The following is a 6,521-nucleotide window of genomic DNA, read 5'->3' on the forward strand; positions in this document are numbered from 1 at the left end:
ACTCTATGCTGTATACACCAGACAGAATTAAAGTGACTCAAAAACTTAAAATCATGTACTTAGTCATGGCTCAATGTATTACAGAGCTACAATAATCAAAACAGCATTGTACTTGCATAAACACAAAGATCAGTGGAATAGAATGGAGAGCCAAGAAATAAACCCTCATGTATGTGGGCAGATGATCTTCAATAAGGGTGCCAAGACTACATGATAGGGAAGGGACAGTCTCTTCAAAAAATGTTGCCAGGAAAACAATACCCACATGCAAAAGAATTTTTTTAGTTACTTTATACCATATACAAAAATTAACTCAATTGGTTAAAGATGTAAACATAATACTTAAAACTAGAAGAAAACATAGGTGAAAAGCTTCATGACATTGAATTTGGCAATGACTTCTTGGATATGACACCAAAAGCACAGGCAACAAAAGCAGAAATAGACTACATTAAACTTAAAAACTTTTGCACATCAAAGGAAACAACAGAATGAGATGTCAATGTACACAATGGGAAAAAATACTTGCCAATCATGTCTGATGAGGGCTTAATAGCCAGAATTTATACAAAATTCCCACAATTCAACAAAATAATCAGATTTAAAAATGGACAAAGGACTTAAGTAGACATTTCTCCAAAGAAGATGCACAAATGGCTAACAAGCCTATGAAAAGACATTCAACATCACTAATCGTTGGAGAGATGCAAATCAAAACCACAATAAGATATCTCAGATCCATTAGGATGACCACCATCAGAAAAACAACACATAACAAGTGTTGAGTATGTGGAGAACCTGAAATCCTTGTGTACTATCTGGTGGGAAGGTCAAATGGCACAGCGTGCAGCCACTATGGAAAACAGTATAGCAGTTCCTCAAAAAATGAAAAATAGAATTATGTGATACAGCAATCCCACTTCTGGTTATATATCCAAAAGAATCTGAAGAAATATTTGGACATCCATGATCATTGTAGCAATATTCACAATAGCTAAATAACTCAAGTATTCATCAATGGATAAACAAAATATGGTATATACCAAAGTGGAATATTATTCAATATTTATTTTTTTGAAAGATTTATTTACTTGAGAGAGAGAGAGCATGAGCAGAGGGAAGGGGAAGAGGCAAAGGAAGAGAGAGAAGCAGGCTCCCTGGGGAGCCTGATGCAGGGCTCCATCCCAGGACCCTGCGATCATGACCTGAGCCAAAGGCAGATGTTTAACCAACAAAGCCACCCAAGTGCCCTTTGTTCAGTGTTTAAAAAGGAGTTCCTGTCACATGCTATGTCATGTATGGAACCTAAAGACATGCTAAATGAATAAGCCAGTTACAAAAAGACAAATGCCGTATGATTCACTTATATAAGTTGTCTAAAGCAGTCAAATCTGTAGAAACAGAAAGGACAGTGATGGTTGCCACAGATTGGATGGAGGGGAAAATGGGGCGTTATTGTTCAATGGGCATAATAGAGTTTCAGGTTTGCAAGCTGAAAACATTCAGTATTGTTAAGTATATTCATAATATACTTAACAATACTGAACTGTACATTAAAATGGTTAAGATGGTAAATTATGTTTTTCATTGTTATTTTAAAAATTTATAATGAAATAACAGTTTAATATACCTACTTTCCAATTTACAAATATTTAATTAGTTCAATTTCAGAATAAAGTAAGTCCTTTAAAATACATATACAGTGATATTAAGAAATTGATGGAGTAGGCAGATCTAACCTTGTATTCCCACACAGAAATGTCGAAAAACAAATTTTAGATCCAAGTTTGTCAGAACTCTGGAAGAGTCCAAGTTTTGCAGTAACAAAGCAAATGCTGAATGAATTCAAAGGTGACTTGAAAATTGTAGGAAAAATTTGTGGCTTTTTTTTTTTTTTTAACCTGCCATTGTCCCATCCCTCCCCAGCACAGTCTTGAAACAGTGCCAGCCTGTGTTATCGTTGTGGGCCCCTAGTGTCTCGTTGTGAAGAGAGAAGAGCAGACTTTGACCAAATACACTGCTTAAATCTGTCGTAACGTGTCTAGAGGATACCTGAAGGACTGACAGAACGTGTTCATCTCTCTTCTACCTAACTCAGGACTCAGACTGGAAGGCAGTGGGGCTTTGACCCAAAATACTGTAAGGAGAACTAACAACCTGCAAACACCTGGGGCAAAATATAGTCAAGATATATAACAGTCAAGATACTTAAGGCCTGGGAGGAAAAGTTGGGGAAGATTCTTTGGGAAATCAAGACATTCAAAGGAACTCGTTACGTATGGAGCAATTTAGAAGTCCACATACATGCCTGAATTAAGATGCATGTTGAGAAAAGTGTTAAGAAGATCCTAAGTTTTCACTCACAAGTGATCCCAGGCTCAGTGCAAGACTAGTGTTGAAGGAAGGCCACAACACAGAACCAATCTGCAAAGATTGGAAGAAGTGTTTTTTGTTTGCTTGTTTTTGAGGGTTTTTTTTTTTAAGATTTTATTTATTTATTTGAGAGAGAGAGAGCATGTGAGTGACGGGGAGGGGCAGAGGGAGAGGGAGAAGCAGACTTCCCGCTAAGCAGGGAGCCCAACGTGGGGCTCCATCCCAGGACCCCGAGATCATGATCTGAGCTGAAGGGAAACACTTAACTGACTGAGCCCCCTAAGCGCCCTTGTTTTCAGTTATTTTTTTAAGCTCCTGGCATTCCAAGAAAACTCTGCCAAAACATTAAGTTAATAGGAGCTAAAGGAACAGAGATCTCAGTGACCGCACATGAAAAGGAATACAGTCTTTGCAAAACTAGTTTGGAAAAGCAACTAAACTGGTAGACTATTAGAACCTTAAATAATAATAAAACAAAAAGTCCCCAGCAAACCCAGTGAAAGGATAAGAATTTAATTTCCAGTGTTACCACATTATAATATTCAAATGTCTAATTTTCAACAACAAAAAAATCACAAGCATGAAAAACAAAAACAAAACCCAAAAAACCAGGAAAGTATGACCCGTTCAAAATAACAAATTTTACAAAATTTAACAAAATAAATAGAAAGTATCCCTGAGAAATTTTAGACATTGGAGTAACTAGAAAAAGACTAAAATAACTGCCTTAAATAGGCATAAAGAGCTAATGGAAAGCATAGAAAAAGAACTAAAAGAAATCAGGAAAGTGTACGAACATAATGCAAATATCAATAAAAAGATAGAAATTGTAAAAAGGAACCAAATTCTTGAGCTGAAAGTACAAGTGGGATGAAAAATCCACTAGAAGGGTTCAACAAATTATTTGATCAGGCAGAAGAAAGAATCAGCAAACTTGAAAATCAGTAAACTGAAATGATCAAGTCTGAGGAGCAGGAAGAAAAGGAATGAAGAAAGGGGATAGGCCTAAGAGACCAATGGGACACCATCAAATGGACCAACATATAGGAGCTTGAGAAAGAGAAAAGAAAAGAGCAGAAAGATTATTTGAAGAATTAAGGGATGAAAACTTTCAAATTTGAAAATAGATGTGAATTTACAAATCCAAGGAACTCAATGATTTCCAAGTTGCATAAATTCAAAGAGACCCACAGTAAAACACATAATCAAACTACTAAGTCAGAGAGGAAATCTTGAAAGCAGTGAGAGAATCAGAACATATAAAGGATCTTCAATGATATTATCAAATGATCTGTCATCAGAATCCATGGAGGCCGGAAGACAGTTAGATGATACCTTTAAAATATTAAAAGAAAAAAAATCTTGTCAACTGAGAACTCTACACCAAGAAAAATGTTCTCCAAAAACAATGGAGAAATTGAGATATTCCCAGATTAACAAAAGTTCAGGGAGTTTGTTACCACTAGACCTGGTCTACGAGAACTAGTAACAGAAGTCATTCAAGGTGAAATGAAAGAACACTAGTCAATAAACAGACACCCATATCAAGAAATAAATATCTCCAGCAAATGTAAAATGTAGGCAAATATAAAAACCAATATTATTGTAATTTTGGATGGTATCTCCACTTTAATTTTCTACAGGATTTAAAAGACAAAGACATAGAAAGTAATTATAAATCTATGTTATTCAGCACACAATGTATAATGATGTAATTTGTGGTATCAATAACAGAGTGGGAGACAGAGCTATATAAGAGCAGAGGTTTTGTAAGCTATTAATGTTAAGTTGATAGGAGCCTCTGGGTGGTTCAGTCAGCTAAGTGTCCGACTCTTGATTTCAACTCAGGTCATGATCTCAAGGTCATGAGATCAAGCCCTATGTCAGGCTCTGTGTTGAGCATGGAGCCTGTTTAAGATTCTCTCTTTCTACCCCACCCCCCTACCCCCGCTCCCACTCTCACTCTAAAAAAAAAAAAAAAAGATAAAATAAAAAGGCCTCTTTCCCTTTAAAATAAAGGTGTTGATATCAGTTCAAATTAGACAGTTATAACTTTAGGTTGCTATATGTGATGCTCATAGTAACCATAAAGATAGTATCTATGGAGGAGGAAATGAGGAAAAAATGAGAAAATCTAAAGTCACTACAAATAATAAAACAAACACAAAAGATAGCAGTAATGGAGGAAATGAGGGACAAAAAAGCTATAAGACATACAGAAAACAAAGAGCAAAATGGCAGAAGTAAATTCTTCTTTATCAGTAATTATTTTAAATGTAAGTAGAACACAAATTATAATAAAAGGCAGAAAAGGGAAGAATAAATTTGAAAAACACCATGATTTCCTCCTAGGTGTGCAAGTTTGGTTCAACATTCAAAAATTAATTGATGTAACCCATCACATCACAGGCAAAACAAGAAAAAAAATCACATGATCCAATTAATGGATTTAGAAAAAGCATTGACCAATAGCAACTCCAATTCATTATAAAAACTGAAAGCAGACTAAGAATAGAGAAGAATTTCCTCAACTTGATAAAGAACATCTACAAAAAGCCTACAGCTACCATCATACTTATTGGTAAAAAAAAAAAAAAAAAAGCTTTCCCACTAAGATCAGGAACCAAGCAAGGGCATCTCCTCTCATCACTACTTTTCAACATTGTACTGGAAATCCCAGCTAATGCAATAAGACAGAAAATGAAATTAAATGTATACGTATTGAAAAGGAAGATATAAAACTGTCTTTGCAGCTGAGATAATTATGCAGAAAATCAGGAAGAATAGACCAAAGAAAAATTGGAACTTATAAGTGATTATAGCCAGGTTGCAGGATACAAGGTTAATATATAAAAGTCAATCATTTTCTTATATACCAGCAATGAACAAGTAGAATATGAAATTTAAAACACTAAACCATTTACATTAGCACCTCCAAAAATGAAATACATAGGTATAAATCTAACAAAATATGTATAAGATCTCTAGGAATAAACTAAAAGATCTGACTAAAGAAATCACAGAAGAGGGGCACCTGGGTGGCTCAGTCGTTAAGCATCTGCCTCCGGCTCAGGTCATGATCCCAAGGTCCTGGGATGGAGCCCTGCATCAGGCTCCCTGCTCGGCGGGGAGCCTGCTTCTCCCTCTCCCACTCCCCCTGCTTGTGTTCCCTCTCTTGCTGTATCTCTCTCTGTCAAATAAATAAAATCTTAAAAAAAAAAAAAAGAAATCAAAGAAGAACTAGATCGAATCCATGTTAATGATAAGAAGATTCAATATTGTCAGGATGTCATTTCTTCCCAAAATGATCTGTAGATTCACTGCAATCCCAAAGAAAATCCCAGCGAGTTATCTTGTGGTTATCGACAAAATGATTCTAAAGTTTATATGGAGAGGCCAAAGAAGCAGAATACCCAACATAATATTGAAGGAGAAGACCAAAATCAGAAGACTGATCCTACCCAACTTCAATACTTATTATAAAGCTACAGTAATCAGGACAGTGTAGTACTGGTAAAAACAAACAAAAAACAAACAAAAAAAAAACAAAACCAAAAAAACAAAAAAACCAGACAAGTAAATCAATGGAACAGAATACAGACCCCAGAAATAGACTTACACAAATATAGGCAAATAATCTTTGTTAAAGGAGCACATGGATATTTACTGCTATTTTATTCATAACTGAGAAAGCTTGGAAGCAACCAAGATGTCCTTCAGTAGGTGAATGGTTAAATAAATTGTGGTATATCCAGATAATGGAATATTATTTAGAGTTATGAAAACACATGGAGGAAATTTTAAATGCATATTACTATGTAAAAGACACCAACGTGAAAAGGCTACATATTGTATGATTTCAGCTATATGGCATTTTGGAAAAGGCAAAACTATGGAGACTATGATGGTTAATGTTCTATGTCAACTTGGTGGGGCCATGATTAAATACGATTTTGGGGTGTCTTTGAGGATGTTTCTGCATGAGATTAGCATTTGAATCAGTGGATTCAGTAGACTGTCCTACTAGGCTAATATGAAATTGGTATCATCCAATACACTGAGGGACTGAATAGAACAAAATGCAGAGGGGGCACCTGGGTGGCTCAGTCGGTTAAATGTCTGCCTTCCACTTGGGTCATGATCTCGGG

The sequence above is a fragment of the Phoca vitulina genome, unplaced genomic scaffold (assembly GCF_004348235.1).
Source record: "Phoca vitulina isolate PV1807 unplaced genomic scaffold, GSC_HSeal_1.0 scaffold53, whole genome shotgun sequence".
NCBI lineage: Eukaryota > Metazoa > Chordata > Mammalia > Carnivora > Phocidae > Phoca > Phoca vitulina.